At 42.8% G+C, this 20,406-nt stretch overlaps 1 protein-coding gene and 1 long non-coding RNA gene across 5 annotated transcripts in view; one reads left to right on the top strand and one right to left on the bottom strand.

Moving 5' to 3' along the window:
• Window positions 1-20,406, bottom strand: part of LOC127432194 (uncharacterized) — a 494,148-nt gene that overhangs the window by 278,938 nt on the left and 194,804 nt on the right. The gene's annotated exons all lie outside the window — the stretch shown is intronic.
• The window catches only part of cdh19 (cadherin 19, type 2), a 248,357-nt gene continuing 242,806 nt past the window's right edge, over window positions 14,856-20,406 (top strand). For all 4 annotated transcript variants that reach the window (XM_051683042.1, XM_051683044.1, XM_051683043.1 and 1 more), the window contains exon 1: window positions 14,856-14,998. The gene's annotated coding sequence lies outside the window, so the exon portion shown is untranslated. The remainder of the gene's footprint in view (window positions 14,999-20,406) is intronic.

Here is a 20,406-nt window from a genome sequence, read left to right as displayed (position 1 = left end):
AAAATAAAATAAAATTACATACAATTTAAATAGTACACTGTTGCAGGTGGTGAGTGATGGGCAGCCTGCTCAACTCACTCAACTCAATAACTTTCCTTAAAGTGTATTCAAGGGATGAGGAAGATTAAAACAAAATCAGGAAAATCTGCACACAACATAGAATCTTACATCATCTTGATTACTGATTCACTTAAATGCCATTTTTGTAAATAAACTATGTACTGTATGTATTAATTACATACAATTTAAATAGTACACTAATACAGGTGGTGGGGGATGGGCAGCCTGCTCAACTCCAATAACGTTCCTTAAAGGTGGTTTTCACAATGGGGGCATTTGCTGCGGTCCGAACCCGAGTGCGATTATTCCTGGTGCTCCCCGAGGGTTGGTCTGGTTTCACACTCACATATGATTCTGTCGAACACCAGTGCTTTTATGTCATCAATGTGCATCATCACTATAAACCTTATATGATGGAGAACACAGCACAGGTCACTATATTTGTGTGTGTGTGTGTATGTTTTTTTTATTGATTTGGTGTCATTATGTGCACCAGAATGAACGATGCTTGCACCAATTTGCGTTGGTATGAGAAGGCAACAATATCCGACATATGAGAAGACAACAATATCCGATGCTCACAAACAGTCTTGTTTGAAAAGACAGCTGGTTGCACGCCCACTCACGTGCGAATATAAAAGGCACCTCACCTCTTCTGTGTCCCACAACATTCCCCTACAACTCATTGTGCATGTGTTTGTTTTTGTAAAACTGATGATGTCATCATGTTTAAATCGGCAAAAATACATGCGCAAGTTATTTTATTTCCTGAACAAGTGTGGACCTGAGTACAGGTTGCTTGCAACCGAACTCAGACTACCAGTTTACTACTACAGGTAGTCTCAGGTTCGGTACCACGGTCTGCACCCCAGTCCACAAGACAGGTTTCACACTACCAATTTTCATGCGAAGGGATGAGGAAGATTAAAAAAAATAAAATCTGGAAAATCTGCACACAAACATAGACCTCTTACATCATCTTGATTACTGATCGCCTTAAATAAAGGTAAATAAACTCTTTTTTATTTTTGTAAATAAACTATGTACTATATGTATTAATTACATACAATTTAAGTAGTACACTTTTACAGGTGGTGAGGGATGGGCAGCAGTGCTCAGGTTTGTAGGGGAAGGACAGCCAGCCTACTAAACTCACACAATGAGTGTGTTTACATGCACACCAATATGCTGATTACTCCCAAAAATCAGCTTATTTAAAAAATCTGACAAAACAGAAAAAAATCTGTGTTTACATGACAAACAAAAATAATCTCATTATTCTCTACTTTTGACGTCAAACTGTGAGTCATGCACACGACACATGCACACATAAGCCAGTAAGAGCACCGGTTTAGGTATTGCATGCCATGCAAATCTACACGTCAACCGGTTTAGTCTTACGCCGTTTAATGACCTTATAGCAATAAACGAATGCCACTTATTGCCTTTACATGACCACACATGGTGCAAGAACATGCATGTAAACACGCTCAGTGATGAGTTGGATGGAACTACACTATGTGTGATGTTTTGACTAAAAATCGTCTTAAAATAAAGGTGGTGAGAGGTGGCCTTTTAGCCCACATGTTGAGGAAAAGGCCAAGGGGCTATAGTAATACACTACCATACAAAAGTTTGGGATCACTGAGACAGTTTTGCTCTTAAATTTATATATGCTTTTTTCACCAAGGATGCATTAAATTGCTCAAAGCTACTACTAAAATCATTATCAATGTTGAAAATTATTATAACTATCTGAAATAACAGTTTAATATTTGTATCCATTTTATTTTTGCCCATGATGACAATTCCCCATTTCCAGCAGTCACTACTCCAGTTGACTATAAGAAAATACTGTCACCTCATCCTTGAGAAATCATTCTAATGTGCTAAATTAGTACTCAGGAAACTTTTCTTATTATTAGATCAGTTGAAAACAGTTGTACTCTTTAATGATGTTTGAATGTCGCAATACGGTGTCTTTTTTTTCTTTTTTTTTTTTTCTCTACAAGCCACTTTGCATATCCAGGACATTGGTTTGAAAAATGGCCAAAAAGAAAACAAATTCTCAAGAAACTCAGTCTATTTTTCTTTTGAGAGATGAAGGCTATTCCATGCACCACTATTTTGAAAGAATAAAATAATCTGGATTAAATCAGGACAAAGAGAGATATGGACAAGCCAGATGAACAATTTAGTAGACAAGCCCATCAGACTCTAGTTTAAGAAGCAGACTCCTCACAAGTCCTAAACTTCCAGATACAGAGACCAGTACCTGCAAACACCAGTTTTAATTTGCATAATTTTCAAGAGAACTCTGGGATGTTGGCATTTTAGGTAGACTTTAAAGAAAAAAGGGCCACATTTGACACTGGCAAATAAGAAAAAGGTAGAACATGCAACTTAATTTATAAATGATTAATCTGTTCAAATTACTCTTTTCTATACAAAGTTTGAGATGTTGTTAAAAGTTGGACGATAAGGTCAGTGAAAGGTATCCACCTGAAGATCTAGAATAAACTGACTGCTAGAATGCCTGAGGTGTCATTGATGCAAGTGTAGGATCCTTGAGTGAACAAAGCTTGAAGAATACAGCTTTTATTTAAATGAAAATAGTCATTTTTAACATTATACATTTCTTTTCTGCATTTCTTGATCAATTTAAAGCTTCCTTGGTGAATGAAAGTATTATTTTCTTCCAAAAACCATACGAATTTCATAGTGATCCCAAACATTTAAATAGTAGTGTATATAAGTGTGTGTAAACTTATATCTAGTGATATATAAGTATGCACATATATCTATACTTTTTTTATTTATTTTTTATTCATAGCATTAAATAAATATTCAAAATAACCACTCCAGCAAAGGGTGCAACATTTCCTGTTAATTTCCACTTTTGGCTTAAACAACATCTGAAATATTCTACTAAAACTCCTAATAATTTCTGCTTTTTGTAACAACACATTGTATATCTTTAATCTAAAATTTTGCCACAGGCATTTCACAACTGATTATGATTTGAACAGTCAATATGGACAGACTTTACACATCCTTCAGGATAAATCTATTACCTCTCAATTGTGAATAGCAATTAATTGCAGTTCAGGCAGTCTGCACCTTCTCCCCTGCCAGCAGTTTTGGTGACTTTTAGCTCCTGCAACAGGGGGGCTTTTTTTTATTTTTAATACCCCAATACTATTCTTGCCCATATTCAATGTTTATTGAAAAACTTTTGATTTAAATCACCTTCAACAAAACTGAAAACCTAGAAGTCTTTTGTCTCAAAATACATAGAATAATTTCAGGGATTCTCATTCACTACATCAATTTGCAGCATTTTATTAAACATTACATTTATTGATTTTTACCAATTTTCAATAAGTAATAAAACGGATTACATTAGCTACATTAAACACACACACACACACACACACACACACACACACACGAGAAAGAAAAACAGCCAAGTTACAGGAACAAAAGATAAATAAATGATTAACTAAAAATTGGGTTTAAAGTTAAGGTTCTCCATGTAAAATAACTAGGGCTGGCCCACGGTAGTTTTTTTCCTTTTCTTTCTTGCAGCAAAAGTTAATATGCTGTATCATTTCCTGTTGGCAGACATCTATTATGGGTCTGCTTGTAAGGCACAGAACTAATGACACTTGGTCTAATTTTTCTTTTCCGTTCCCAACAGCAGTTTAAACCGATATTTTTGTAACTTATAACATGACTACATACAATGTGTTTTTGAATTTTAGTTACATTGGTGGAAATGAGGGATTACAATAATGACTACGACAGTGTGATATACTGTATGTAACAAATGGATGAATTTTGAATTAAATTGTTGCGGCTATACAAAATACATATTTCTTTCTGGCATGGTTTCAAATGTCCTCAAATGTCTCAATATCAATTGCAGTCACTCCTCTCCAGATTTAGTTCTCTATGTGATGAAATTAGACACAGCACCATAAAATAAACTAAAGGTCATGCTTCCTGGTGTTAAAAACATGTTCTTAATAGGAGATACCTCAGAGTTAATAACGGTTGTATACAGTATAGTAAAAGTGCCTTTGACAGAAAAAAAAAAAACAAGACATGTCTTGGCTGCTGGTTATTCTGCATCAACTCATCAAATTATACTAACTTATTTAAAAATACATTTCCCAATTTAATCACATGACATAATCATATGAAAACCAGCATCTACGGTCTATGGCAAAAAAATTATAAATTCAGGATTATCTAGTTAGGGAGGAAATCAACTGAGATTTGCTTTCAAGACAGTAAATTGATCTCCATGTCTTTAGGGCATTAAGTATAATAAGATTGGCATATGTCTCTCAAATAAACAATAATAGAACAAGAGTAAGAGTAATTTATTCATTCAGGTATCTTGCAGGTGAAGTATAAATCTACAACATTATCACAGTGACTTCATGAATCAGTACAATTTTGCAGTACAATAAGGGAAAAATGTGTTGTAGTTTTTGTTATTTAGTGAATTAGGAGAAAATAAAATAGCCCCATGTTGTTCCAATATAATACTATATTAAAGTGTTGTGCTGTTCATTGTGGAGCTCTTCCACTCCCTGTATTGCTCTCATTGAGGCGGGGGAGGGGCGCAGCATTCCACTTTGCTGACAGTGAATGTAGGGAGAGAATGCTGATTTTGAGGGAGATGGGATGAAAGGCTGATTGTTTCGTTTTCAAAAAAAAAAAAAATGAAGTGGGGAAAACAATGTTTTAACAAATAAGATCACTAATAAAATGAAGCAATGTTGTATATTTTCATTGAATAAATCCAGGTGCATACACAATTTAAAAAAAACTATAACATTTGTCCCTCTCTCTGGGAAGACAAAGATTGCTTTGCAAAGACCCGTGCCTTTGTGTGTCAGTCACCTCCCATTTTAAATCATTATTATTCATACACTGTCAGTTTGTCCAGATACTCAGGTGACATGTCACGCCACGCTTCCTGTAGCACTTGCCATAGATGTGGCTGTCTTGTACAGTCTAGCTGATCCCCCAAAAGCTCAATGGGGTTAAGATTCATAACACTCTTTTCCAATTATCTGTTGTCCAATGTCTGTTTCTTTGCCCACTCTAACCTTTTCTTTTTTTGTTTCAAAAGTGGCTTTTTCTTTGCAATTCTTCCCATAAGGCCTGCACCCCTGAGTCTTCTCTTTACTGTTGTACATGAAACTGGTGTTGAGCGGGTAGACTTCAATGAAGCTGTCAGCTGAGGACATGAGGCATCTATTTCTCAAACTAGAGACTCTGATATACATACCCTCTTGTTTAGTTGTACATCTGGACCTTCCACATCTCTTTTTGTCCTTGTTAGAGCCAGTTGTCCTTTGTCTTTGAAGACTGTAGTGTACACCTTTGTATGAAATCTTCAGTTTTTGGCAATTTCAAGCATTGTATATTTGTAACATTTGGAAGGAAATCACGAGAGCTGGATCTAGATGCAGCTAAAGTTTAATAGAAAATAAAGCAAAGTACAAAAACACAGTAAACACTGGAACAAGGAAATTAAACAAACTTTACATCCACGATGTGAACCGATACGTGAACAGGACAAAACACAACAACTGACAAAGACTGAACAGAAATCTGGGCATTATATACACAAGGACTAATGAGGGAATGGAATACAGGTGAGAACAAGTGGGAACAGCTGACAGAGATGAGGGCAGTGCATTTTGGGAAGTGTAGTCCAGGGAAACCAGAAGACAGAGGATAAACACAAGGCAACACAACAGTGAATCATAACAATAGCCTTTATTCCTCAAAATAATGATGGACTGATGAGTTTCTAGAGAAAGCTGTTTCTTTTTTGCCATTTTTGACCTAATATTGACCTTAAGACATGCCAGTCTATTGCATACTGTGGCAATTCAAAATCAAACACAAAGACAATGTTAAGCTTCATTTAACGAACCAAATAGCTTTCAACAGTGTTTAATATAATGGCAAGTGATTTTCTACTACCAAATTAGCAATTTAGCATGATTACTAAAGGATAAGGTGTTGGAGTGATGGCTGCTGGAAATGGGGCCTGTCTAGATTTGATCAAAAATTACTTTTTTCAAATAGTTATGGTGCTGTTTTTTACATCAGTAATGTCCTGACTATACTTTGTGATCAGTTGAATGCCAGTTTGGTGAATTAAAGTACCAATTTCCATCCGAAACAGCAAAATCTGTACATTATTCCAAACTGTATATACTTAATAAACTACTATCTAAATTACGGTACTATCCAATTGACTGTCTTGCATCATTCGCGCCACCTTTTTCTCAGTAACTCTCGGTAATTGGGGGAGGGGTCAGCACCGGTAATGAAGTGGCAGCAAAGGTTCGGGATTATTGTTTATATTCAAACACTAATTTTTGACAATTTAATATCATATAAAATTTGTTCCCTATCTGTCACTCACTCGAAGTTGTGTCGATGTAGTGACACTAGGGGTCACTCTTGGGAGCCTGAGACCCCTCTGGTCTTTGATAAAAGGCCAATGAAAATTGGCGAGTGGTATTTGCATGCCACTCCCCTGGACATACAGGTATAAAAGGAGCTGGTATGTGACCACTCATTCAGATTTTCTCTTCGGAGCCAACGGTCATGCTCATTGAGCTGAATTCTACTGTTCATTCACCTCTGCTGGATCTGACGGTGCATTTCAGCGGCTTCTCCCTCCTCTGCACTGGTGCACTACAGAGAACGCCCCTGGGCGCTTCAGCAGAAAACAAGAGAGTATATTTTCTGAAAGAGCTTTTTTCCTTTAAAAGAGTATATATTTCTCTAAAAGAGTGGCACACACAGAACATCTTTTTAAAGACGCGTCTTTTTAAAGATGCCTTTCCGATTGTGTGTTATTCCTGGTTGCGGTCGTTATCTCTCAACTTCGGATGGTCATGATCGCTGTCTTTCGTGTCTGGGCACGACCCACACAGAGGCAGCGTTTGTGGATGGTTCATGTTCTCATTGCGAGAACATGACCATGGCAACGTTGCGGTCGCGGATCCACGCCTCGGTCCTTCTACCTACAGGTATGAGGCCAGTGTGGCTAGCACTGGGGGTGATTTGGGGACCCCAATGGGATCGTCTCCGCCGGGTATCCCCCCGCGGACCTCCCATTCCCCAGCACGCTCGTCTGCCCCAATTGGGCTTCCGGATGAGTTCGCCGGCTCGTCTCATGGCGAGTCTGGCTTATTGTTCGGAGCCTGCGAAGATGATGAGCTCTCAAGCACAGCATCGGAGAGCGGGCTTGTCCAGTTGGACGCAGAAGCCTCAGCTGGGCTTCCCCCTTTGGGGACGATTGCACAGTCACTGTCCGATGCCGAAATGATGGACATGCTTTCCCGGGCGGCTGCGAGCGTCGGGTTAGAGTGGAACCCTCCGCTCTCCTCCGAACCCTCGCGGCTTGATGATTGGTTCCTGGGCTCACGGCGCCGCTCAAAGCAGCCACGCCCCGCTCCAGTGCCATTCTTCCCGGAAGTGCACGAGGAGCTGACGAAATTGAGGGAGGCACCTTTTACTGCCCGGCCCCGATTCTGCAGTTCCCCCGCTCTCACTACCCTCGATGGCAGGGTGGCCAGGGGCTATACGGCGATTCCCCTGGTGGATAAGGTGCTCGTGGTGCACCTATGCCCACAGAGCGTTGCTACCTGGCGCAGACACCCTAAGCTCCCGTCCAAGCCCTTTAGGGTCACGTCATCCCTGATGGCTAAAGCCTACAGCACTGCTGGACAAGCCGCCTCTGCCATGCACGCCATGGCTCTCCTGCTGGTCCACCAAGCCAAGGAGTTGAAAGAACTGCATGAGGGTAGTTCCGCCCCAGATTTGATGCAGGAACTGTGCTCGGTGACCGACCTTGCTCTACGAGTGACGAAGGTCACGGCGCGGTCTCTTGGGTGGACGATGGCCACACTAGTGGTCCAGGAGCGCCACCTTTGGTTCAACCTGGTCGAGATGGGCGAGGCCGACAAGACACGGTTCCTTGCTGCCCCCATTTCCCAGGCTGGCCTATTCGGCGACACCGTCGAGGATTTTGCCCAGCATTTCTCTGCGGTGAAGCAGCAGATGGAGGCAATCTGGCACATCCTGCCCCGGCAAGGCTCAAGATCCCACACCCCATCTGCTCGTCGCCAAGGGCGTCCCCCTGCAGTGACTGCACCGGCTCTGCCGCAGCCCGCCCCTTCGGCCCAGCCTCGGTGTGGAGCCCACTGCAGGAAGCAGACGCCACCCATCTCACAGCCGGCGCCTAAGAACCCACGGAGGTCGTCAAAGCGCCCCTGAGATGGGTGACCCAGAGACGAGGGAACCCACTCACTTGGAGCTGGAAAAAAAAAGACCACTCCATCCCCCGGTGGAGGGCTGGGTGGAAAATCTTTTGTTGCCTTTTTGTTTGATTTCGCCGCATGCCCAAGTGGCTGCGGTACCCAACAGTTCAGCAAAAGAGCGGCTTCCTTCCTCCCTGGGTCACATACCTGGTGTGCACGGTCGTCACCACGACTACTGTCCACGGGTTTTTTCTTGCAGGATTGGCGCTCCAGCGGTGGCCTTTCCGCCCCTGAGCGCCCAGCTGTGGCACACAGCTGTCCCCGATGTAGCAGTCTCCATGGGTTATGAGGACAGATCTCTTCCTCCCCCATCCCAGGCTGTTCTGGGGGTGGTCACAAGGAGCCAGGTAAGTGCTTCGATGTCCCTAGACTCAGCACGGCCACGACGTGGTGTGGCACCTCAAGCTCCGCCCCGCCACAAGGCCCCACCTGCCGGTACATCCGACGACGTTGTCCCCTTGGTCCCCCTTGTGCGGAACTTGGACATGTGGCTCACGCGTTACAATCCATCGTGATGGATGATCCAGACCGTCTGACTCGGCTACGTGATTCAGTTCTCCAGGCGCCCGCCCAGGTTCAGCGGTATTCACTTCACCTTGGTCAAGAGCAAAAACGCTGCTACCTTGCATGCGGAGATCGCTACCCTCCTACGGAAGGGCACGATAGAACCTGTCCCTCCAGCCGAGACGAAGAAGGGGTTTTACAGCCCCTAATTCATCGTACCGAAAAAAGGCGGTGGGTTGCGGCCAATCTTGGACCTGCGAGTACTATTCTGGCGAGCATCCGGCTTCAAGATTGGTTCGCGGTGGTAGACCTGAAGGATGCGTACTTCCACGTCTCGATCCTTCCTCGACACAGACCCTTCCTGCGGTTTGCATTCGAGGGTCAGGCATATCAGTACAAAGTCCTCCCTTTCGGTCTGTCCCTGTCTCCTCACATCTTCACGAAGCTCGCAGAGGCTGCCCTTGCCCCATTAAGGGAGGTGGGCATTCGCATTCTCAACTATCTCGACAACTGGCTAATCCTAGCTCACTCTTGAGACATGTTGTGTGCACACAGGGACCTGGTGCTCTCACACCTCAGCCGACTAGGGCTTCGGGTCAACTGGTCAAAGAGCAAGCTCCTCCCAGTTCAGAGCATCTCTTTTCTTGGTTTGGAGTTGGACTCAGTCTCCTTGACGGCGCGCCTTACGAACGAGTGCGCCCAGTCGGTGCTGGCCTGTTTGAAGGCGTTCAAACAGAAAACATTGGTTCCACTGAAACTTTTTCAGAGGCTCCTGGGGCAAATGGCATCCTCGGCAGTGGCCACCCCGCTCGGGTTGATGCATATGAGACCGCTTCAGCACTGGCTCCAGACTCGAGTCCCGAGATGGGCATGGCGCCACGGGACACATCGCGTGGTCATCATGCTGGTCTGTCACCGTCTTTTCAGCCCTTGGACGACCTCTCGTTTCTACGGGCAGGTGTTCCTCTAGAACTGGTCTCCAGGTGCGTCGTGGTCACAACAGACACCTCCAAAACGGGCTGGGGCGCTGTTTGCAATGGGCATGCAGCTGCCGGCCTCTGGACGGGTCCGCGACTGCATTGGCATATCAACTGCCTCGAGTTGTTGGCAATTCTGCTCGCCCTGTGGAGGTTCCGGCCGTTGATCCAGGGCAAGCACGTGTTAGTTCGGACAGACAACATGGCAATGGTAGCATATGTCAACCGTCAAGGCAGTCTGCACTCTCGTTGTATGTCACAACTCACCGCCGTCTCCTCCTCTGGAGTCAGCAGCACTTCAAGTTGCTACGAGCCGCTCACATCCCGGGCAACCTCAACACTATAGCGGACGTGCTGTCATGGCAGGTTACCCTCAGGGGAGAGTGGAGACTCCACCCTCAGGTGGTCCAGCTGATTTGGAGTTGATTCAGACGGGCACAGGAGGACCTATTTGCCTCCCAAGAATCCTCCCACTGCCCGCTCTGGTACGCCCTCACCGAGGCTCCCCTCGGCATAGACGCACTGGCACACAGCTGGCCCCCTGGCCTATGCAAATATGCGTTTCCCCCAGTGAGCCTACTTGCACAGACCCTGTGCAAGGTCAGGGAGGCCGAGGAGCAAGTCGTCCTGGAAGCACCCTACTGGCCCACCCAGATGTGGTTCTCGGACCTCGCGCTCCTCATGACAGCTCCCCTCTGGCAAATTCCCCTGAGGAAGGACCTTCTTTCTCCATCAGGGAACGGAGGTTACACAAGTAACCATGACGATTTATCCTCCCATTCTTTCATGTAAATTAGAACTCTCCTTCCTCCATCTCTAAGGATGATGTATTTGGCTTCTTACTGGTCAGATCGCCAAGGTATTAAGTAAGTGCAGTTTCCATTAGGGCCACTGAGGGAGCTGTGTTGGCAAAGTTCTTCCTGGCCTCTGATTGGTCAGATTCCCCAAAGTGTGTATACACTTTGGGTACACAAATCACTTAAAAGTAATTTTTTGGGACAAGTGAGATTTTAAGGCTGGGGACCATTTTAAAGAATGTTGAATGCAATTAAATGGTCAAACAAATGAGGACATCCAAAAAGTCCTAAATTGTCAAGGTGGTCCTCGGTTTACTGGTATGTACCCAAAAGTGACATAACCGCGCACACACACACACACACACACACATACACACACACTTGTTCTGCAAGTGTAACCATTGGAAAAATTTAATGGTAAGTGTGGTTATAGCAGTTATTTGCTGATATTGGCATAGATACTGTAAGGCGAGTTGCCGATGCTTCAGCCCTGTTCGCCCTTAGCAACTGCCACCACAAATGCATGCCTGATTGCACACAGCTAAGGATTTGACAATTAACCGGGCGGGAATATAAATGCCGGGGGAAGAAACACAAGAGAGAGGACGTTTTCACCAGAGGGAGCTAACTTTAATGATTCTCTCCTTTCTCTTTCAGAGAGCAACTGACACTCCAACGTTTACAATGCCCACCGCCCTGTAAAACCGCGGACAATCCTTTTCACCCAGAACCGTGCCGCACCACATTGCTGTCTGCACCTCTAATAATTACTTTGAACACTTTTAACAAATGCGCCCTCCGGGCTTTCCTTCATTCTTTGTGTCTGTTTTCTCCTTTCCCTGCAGCCTGCTCGTTTACAACTGAAATGTACAATATTGACGTATAGACAGCATCTAAAACATAAATCATTTTACATATGAACAACGTATGAATGTTTACGTATCCTTAAAGGTACAATATGTAAAAATATTCACGTAATATTTGCCCTTTTTTGCCAATGTGTGAACGGCTTGTAACGCAACTTAAATAATGAGCCCTTCCCGGACTTCCTAGGTTGCCTATTAAAGCTTGTAGACTGATTTTCATTCGAAGGGAGTGGGTTGCTTTTGCTGGGAAAATCCAAAGGATGTGACGTTTATGCGTGCTCCTGAGAGCCTTGCCTCAGTAATCGCTTCTCTTCTGCTATTCAACAGTGACAACAAACTGCAACACTAGGTAATGTTATCTTAGGAATCCAGCAAATGGCCAGCTCCCAGCAAAACACCGACTCCTACAATTAAGTAAGCCAAAAAAAAAAAAAAAAAACATTTATCTACTGAATCCCATCTGGCTAAGCGGGAACATGATCGTGGTCGAGCGAAAACTAGAGTGAACATCGGCAGGACATTTGATTCCCGGAGGGACCGTCATTCAGTTTTGGGGATCAAAACCGACCCTGAATTGGCATTCTTCTTATTGGACAGGTAAGCTTACATAACTGCAAAGCATGTGAAATATAGTGCCATAAGGATTGATCTGTGTAATTTTAGCTAAACTACAATAACACATGAAATGAATGCTAGACAATGTTCAAGATAATGCAAAAAGACCCATTAATTAGTGTAACGTAACTTGGTTATACAGAAAATATATACATTTTATTGTTATAAAACAATAGTGCATTGATATATCAAAATGACAGTTGTGATGGAACCACATCAATACTGAATTGTCAACATATTTCATTTTATAAACAGCTACTGTCATCATCAACCAAATTTAGCTAATATCTATTGATAAAGCTGGCTAGCTAGCTAACGCCGACATAGGTTATCGGATAAATGCAGTCAGTGTATCATGCAAAGAAAAGTGATTACTTCAAACTACAGTCTTGCATAGCCAGACCTATATCCACACTTTATTTTAGCCCTGTTGCAGTATTGGAGAGTCAAATATAATATACAGTCTCAAAGTTTGTAGTAAACAATCTTAACTGTGTAATTTTAATTATGCTACCTCATCTGTCAGCATGATGCCGGTGAATCACGTTCAATCTCTTTGTACATTATGTCATTGTTTTGGTCGATGCTCGCTCGCTCGCGTCCCTATGGAGTGTGTGCATGAGCGCGAGCACGAGCAACAGGTAGCTGGCTGCAGTTCACTTAACGGCCACAGGTGTCATTAATAACAAGGGTTTCTGAATCTTACATACTGCACCTTTAAATGAATCCACAAATGTTGAATTCATGGAAGGTTGATTTTATTGTAGATTATATTGGTAACACTAAATAAGGTTTCATTTGTTAACATTAGTTAAAAGGCACAATGAACAAAATTGTAACCAAGATTAATAAATGCTGTAAATGTTAATTTCAACATATAGTAATGCATTTTTAAAATCAAACGTTGTATATATTAACATTAGTTAATGCACTATGAACTCACATGAACTAATAATTAATAATGGATTTTTTTTTATTAATTAACATTAACAAAGATTTAAAAATGTTGTAAAATATATATTGTTTATAGTTAGTTCATGAAACCTAATGCTTTAATATTAACTAATGAAACTTTATTGTAAAGTGTTACCATTACATCACTTTAACGAAAACTAAACTTTAAAATGATAAAAAATACAAATTCTGTAAATGTTTAATCATTACTTAATCATTTCATTTTTATTGTGTTTGCCATGGGACACAAAATGAGTTTACCAAAAATAATGTGGCTCAAAAAATGACCATAAAATGCACCACAAAAGCACCATAAACAATCCTAAAAGTAATCAATTTTATTTGTGCACTACAATCCAAGTCTTTAGAGGCCATATTGTGAAAAAAATAGACCCAAGGAAGCTTTTATTTAATTACCTTGATCTCCATCTGCCATAGCTGCTGTAATTGTCAAATCCCACAATCATATAAAGATTCAAAAATTGCTGCCTCAAGAAGCATTACAACATGGGTTTTATGTCAGTGATGTCAAATGCAAAACCATTAACTTAACTTATTTTCACCGTATTTATGTGCATGTAACGTTTTTTTTTTTTTTTGAAAAGTGGTTATGTTTAGGGGTAGGGTTAAGGGATCTAAAATATCAATAAAATTGTAAAAATGTAACTATAAAAATATATTTCTAATATAAAGGATTCTTTGTTGACAACATGCCAATATTGTACATTTTAGTGTCTATATACACTAAATGTATCTAAATGTACAAAAATGTGTGTTTAAATGTTACGTCAGAATAGCTACATATAATAATGAGATCAGGCTGGTTTGTTTATTGAATAATTTAGCTAATTTGAAAATGCTTTCAGCTATCAGCAAGAGTGTAGTACTCTCAGCTTCATTTAAAGCATTTTACCAAGTTTAAATTCCAAAAAATTTCCCCCCAGATGCACTGCAGAAAATCCAAAAAAGTATTTCCATGTGGACCTGGGTATGGGGAACTATATGGGTAATTAGTGTAGGTTATCTAGGGTACTCAACTTCTATATACTGTATGAACTCAAAAATAAATGTTTCTCAAAATATTTTTATTGCCAATATTTACTGTAACTTTTATTGTATTATATTTTGTGACAAGCAATCCTGCTGGTTTAGTATGTTAAATGCCCTTTACCTTTATTTCCTTTTCCTCACATGAAGGGCAAATAAATGAGGAAAGCCTGTGTGGCCAGTGACAACAAGCAGACAAAAATTTAGGCAGTCTAATCTCTACTTCACATGATAGTGTATGTGGAACAACCATCATTATTAACAAGCACATTTTGTAGCACGTTTTGTTTTGTTTCATTTGCCAGCACATAAGCCGTTTCATTTTACAAACCTTAAATGGATTTAAAGGGAATGTCACAATGTGGTCTGTGTCTATGTGTCAATAAAGCTCATGGAGACTCGAATCCCGTTTAAATGTCAGAAACATTCCTTTTACCCGACTCTGGAATAGTTCTCTCTTAGGGGTATTGCAGCCCTGCAGTGTCACACACTAATAAATGCAGTATTGTTGGAGACAGAGGTTGGAGAAAACAGAAAAAGTGCATTTAGAGCTGCTGGTCTGTACTGTTTGCATGGAGAAGAAAGATGTGAGTGTGTGTGTCAGTGTGATCAGACAATACAAGCTCTGTTTGCTCTCCTCCAGAATGTATGAGGAAAGAACAGAAGATGGGTGCTGGTCAGTGGAGGGATGAAGCACTGAGAAAAACAGCACTGTAGTCTGTCACCAGTTAACACTTTAAAACTGTTTAGAAACTACTGAGGAAAGTTTGATGGTGATTTTTGGGGAATTACAAGAGGATTGTTCAGAGATACAGGTAAGCTGCTTTAGCCTAAAGTAAATCTAATGCTTTTGATGCCAATTTGGCAGTAGATGTTATACACACATTTTATTCTGCATTTTTTGTTTTTTTGTTTTCATTAAAAAAAACAAAAAACAAAAAAAAAATGGCAAAAAACCTAAAACAAACTTTTTGATGTTTCCCTTTTCATGGTTGCACTTGCAGAACACAGGGTGTCATTACCCATCATGCATGACGGTAAACAACATGATTTCCCTAATGAGCAATTAAAGTGCACTGAGGATTTAACTGTGGGATGGGAAAAAGACTGACATCCTCCGTGTTTTCATGGTCTCTTCACAAGAGATTCAACACAAAAACTTGTGTGCAGTAATAAGTAGGGTACAATTGGGGTAAAGACACCCCTTAAAGAAAATGTGCTTTTTTTCTGGTCACAACTGTATCAAGATTGAATTGTTTTTTCATTGAATATTGATAAACCAACATAATTTGTGTGAAAATAAATAAAAACAGAAGGTTATTAAAATTACTGCAAATACTTTTGAGACCACAAGATGCTTTTTTTGAATATCAAATTAAGATAATGATTATTGAAAATAAACACTTCAGAAAAGGATGCACCATTTCCTGTTAATTTAAATCAGATTTGGCATTTTGTAACATCTCATGTATTCATGGTATGAAATTAAATTTGTATACACACACACACACACACACACAGTAAATATATATATATATATATATATGGCTAATCCTAGCTCACTCTCGGGATTTGTTATGTGCGCACAGGGACAGGCACCTCCCTTGTTATGTGCTCAGGCACCTCAGCCAGCTGGGGCTTCGGATCAGCTGGGAAAAGAGCAAGCTCTCCCTGGTCTCGATGATGGCGCGCCTCATGAGCGAGCGCGCGCAGTCAATGCTGAACTACCTGAGTTCGTTCAGGTGGAGAATGACGGTTTCACTGAAGCAATTTCAGAGGTGGATGCGCTGTCGTGGCAGGTCACACTCAGGGTAGAGTGGAGACTCCACCCCCAGGTGGTCCAGCTGATTTGGAGTTGATTCGGTCAATCGCAGGTAGACCTGTTTGCTTCCTGGGAATCCTCCCACTGCCCACTCTGGTATGCCCTGACAGAGTCTCCCCTCAGCACAGATTCACTGGCACACAAGCTGGCCCCAGGGGCTACACAAGTATGCGTTCCCCCCAGTGAGCCTACTTGCACAGACGCTGTGCAAGGTCAGGGAGGACGAGGAGCAGACTTGGTTCTTGGACCTCACGCTCCTCGCATAAGCCATCTTCCCGATGCGAAGACCCTCAGAGATGCAGTCGGGTCAGTGCTTTCCTTTCTGCAGGAGAGGCTGAAGGGGCGGATGTCCCCCTCCACCTTGAAGGTGTATGTGGCCGCTATAGCGGCGCACCATGATGCAGTTGACCGTAAGTATTTAGGGAAGCACGACATGGACATCAGGTCCCTTAGAGGCGCGAGGAGGCTGAATTGTCCTTGGACCGCATCTTGTCCCCTTGTGGGACCTCTCTGTGGTCCTTCGGGGCCTACGGGGAGCTCCATTTGAGCACCTGGAGTCAGTTGAGCTAAAGGCACTCTCCTTTAAGACTGCCCTCCTGACTGCGCTCACTTCCATCAAGAGGGTAAGGGACTTGCAGGCGTTCTCTGTAAGCGACACGTGCCTGGAGTTCGGTCTGGATTACTCTCACGTGGTCCTGAGGCCCCGATCGAGCTATATGGCCAAGGTTCTCACGACTCCGTTTAGGGATCAGGTGGTGAACCTGCAAGCGCTGCCCCAGGAGGAGGCAGACCCAGCCTTGGTGTTGCTGTGTCCGGTGCATGCTTTAAGCATCTACTTGGATCACACGCAGAGCTTTAGATGCTCTGAGCAGCTCTTTGTCTGCTTTGGTGGACAGCGGAAAGGAAGTGCTGTCTCCAAACAGAGGATCACCCACTGGGTCATTGACGCCATCACTTTGGCATACCATGCCCAGGACATGCCACCCCCCTTAAGGCTATGAGCACACTCGACTAGGAGTGTGGCAGCCTCCTGGGATCTGACCAATTTCGCTTCTTTAGCAGACATCTGCAGAGCAGCGGGCTGGGCAGCACCCAATACATTCGCGAGGTTCTACAATCTCCGGGTTGAGCCAGTCTCATCCCGTGTGTTGTCAGGTACGAGCAGGTAAGTGACAGGACAGCTGGCCAGGTGTACCACTTGCATATAGGGCCTTTCCCCTCCCGGAGGCGAAGACGTGCGCTTTTTACCCTCAGTCGTGTTCACGAAGTCGTGGACCCTGGATGTCCTTCCTCCTTAGCCCTGTGGCATGCAAGTTTGCAGAGAAACTCGTTGCTGGCCCAGTACATGTGCTAACTAGGCCCTGTACTGGGGTAGGTGCTCCACATGCCCTGGTTGCCCATGTGTAACCCCGTGTGATGTATCTTCCGCAAGACGGTTCCCCCGTTGGTGAACCCGCATCTTCCTTGGGCAGAAGCCCCTCTGCCCCCTGGTCGCCATGTTTGTAGAGCTCCTCCCCCCCGGGTAGGACCTACCATGGGGACCTCTCCGCATGCGACACTGCTGGCATGACTCGGTAAGACCATGTGACGTATTTCCACTCACTACCTTCCCTTTGGGTAGGGTGTGGTCTCCGCGGTGTCTTCCCCTTGGGAGTGACACCCCCCGATGCGGACACTTATGGCCCCCAGTCGATAAATGATTTCCACTCTTTTTGGGGAGAAAAAAAAGAGGAGAAGAGGCCATGGCTGTGCTAGCCTGTCCCCATTTTTTTGGGCAGTCGACTTGTCCCTGAGGTGTAGGGGACCGTACGATGCTCATAGGAGCATTGGGGGAGGTTACGTGATGGCCAGGTGCGCTGATTACGAGGTACACAGTGGTCTGCCTGTCTCGCACCGCCAGTCCAGGTAACACAGTTCAGCTTATTGTGGCGTTTTGTATAGGGACCCCTAGTGTCACTATATCGACACAACATCGAGTGAGTGACAGATAGGGAACGTCTTGGTTACTTTCGTAACCTCCGTTCCCTGATGGAGGGAATGAGACATTGTGTCCCTCCTGCCACAACACTGAACTACCCGCTGAAATGGCCGGGACCGTGTCTTGGCTCCTCAGCACAAAACCTGAATGAGTGGTTGCGAGCCAGCTCCTTTTATACCCGTATGTCCAGGGGAATGGCATGCAAATTCCACTCGCCAATTCCCATTGGCCTTTTCTCAAAGATCAGAGGTGTCTGGGGCTCCCAAGAGTGACCCCTAGTGTCACTACACTGACACAACGTCTCCTTTCCTCCATCAGGGAACAGATGTTATGAAAGGAACCAAGATGTTTCCTTCTGCAGAACTGCTGCTCACTGGATGTTTTTGTTTTTGGCACCATTCTGAGTAAACTCTAAACCAGTGGTTCCCAACCCTGTTCCTGTTCGCAACACTACACATTATGGATATCTCCCTAATCAAACACACCTGATTCAACTCATTAGCTCATTAGTGGAGACTCCAAGACCTGAATTAGGTATGTCAGATAAGGGAGATACACAAAATGTGCAGTGTTGGGGGGCCTCCAGGAACAGGGTTGGGAACCATTGCTCTAAACTGTTATGTGTGAAAATACTGTCTGGCACCAACAATCATGCCACGGTCAAAATCACTGAGATAAAAATTTTTCCCCATTCTGATGATTGATGTGAACAATAACTGAAGCCCCTGACCTTTATCTGAATGATTTTATGCATTGCACTCCTGCAACACGACTGGCTGATTAGATAATCGCATGAATAAGTAGATGTACAGATGTTCCTAATAAAGTGCTGAACGAGTGTATGTAATCACACGCAATTTTAATGTAATGTTATTTTGTAATATAACATAAATAATAACTGACGATGAACCGTTTAATTATTGAAAAATAATGCACACCCCGAGGTGGTAATGCGGACACGCCAAACAGCAGAGTGGCCGTTACACCTCCGTTGTGCATTATTTTTCAATAATTCAACAGTTCGTCATCAATTATTACTTATATGTTATATTACAAAATAACATTGCAGCCTTCATTGCTAGTTCAGAAACATCACACTTTAGAACTAGCAACGGTGGCTTACGCTGCTTTTAAGCCCTTATTGGAGTAAGAAGGTAGTGCGTGTGTGTGTGAGAGAGAAAGAGAGAAACTGAGAGAGATTGTGTGTGGAATTACCTGTGATTGATGTGACTCTTGTCAGCAATAATATCGCTTCAAATTGCTAAGATATAAGTATACTTCTCAGCAGCAGCGACTGTCACCATTCTTGTATATAGCTGTCTGTTGCTAAACAACTGTTTACAACCCAGTACTGACTTTGCTCTTGAGTATGAGTGACCATTTGTGAGAGATTGTGTGAGAGTGAAAAAGGGGGAGGGGAGTGAGGCTGCTTTTCACTATGGGAGGCTTTTTTGTGCAAAATACATTGAAATACTTGCACATATTAAAAGTTATTTTGGATAATATAGAAACTGTTGTATTGAAGTCACAGGGATGCTTTGAAACCAAGCAAGGCTCTGTTTGTTGGTCGCGACTTGAGTCTCTATATACAGTATATGTGTTTGTTTGTGCGTATTAATGTATGTGTGTCAGCAGGTGTGAGAGTGTGGGTGAGAGGAGAGCAAAAGAGAGAGAGAGAGAGAGAGAGAGAGAGAGAGAGAGAGAGAGAGAGAGAATGGGAGTGCAAGGGTGCTTTTCAACCAAAATTGAAATATATGTAGGATATTATAGACATTGTTTGTCATTCTTATCCAAGGTACTTAACCAATGTCTTTGTTTTATTTTGTTATTTTGCTGTGGTTATTTGTTATTTGTTTTGTTATTTAGCCTTTTGAAATAACTGAAAAAATTTGCTGAAGTGAAAGAGTTATGCGGTCAAGACCTGGAACTACGTCATTGCCGTGCGTTTACTGAAAAATAATTGCACATCTTAAAACGTTTGTCAACCAATCAGAATCAAGCATTCCACAGACCTGTGGTATAACACCATATTATTATTATTATTATTATTATTTTGCAACATAAAAATGGAGACTAAAGTGTAGACAAGCACAGAAGAGAAACTTCTTGTTCAAGCACCATTTCTGAGGCTGTGCTGAATAGTGATGTCCAGTTCGTTAACGAATCGATCTTTTGAAATGGTTCTTTTTAGTGAATGAGATGAACTAGTTCACCAAATCGGACTGAATCGTTTGAAACAGTTCGCATCTCGAGTCAACACCGATCCACAAGTTACTTTATCTTAACCTGTCTCTCAGATGTGTCTGACACTCCGAATCAAAATTAGCTGATAACTGGGAGTAATATGATCCTAGAACAGGTGATAGTTGGCTTTTGCCAACTCTTCTTTGCAATGAACCGTTCCAACTAGTTCACAAATCAGA

The sequence above is a fragment of the Myxocyprinus asiaticus genome, chromosome 41 (genome assembly GCF_019703515.2).
Source record: "Myxocyprinus asiaticus isolate MX2 ecotype Aquarium Trade chromosome 41, UBuf_Myxa_2, whole genome shotgun sequence".
Lineage (NCBI taxonomy): Eukaryota > Metazoa > Chordata > Actinopteri > Cypriniformes > Catostomidae > Myxocyprinus > Myxocyprinus asiaticus.
This window is presented reverse-complemented; position numbering and strand designations above follow the sequence as displayed.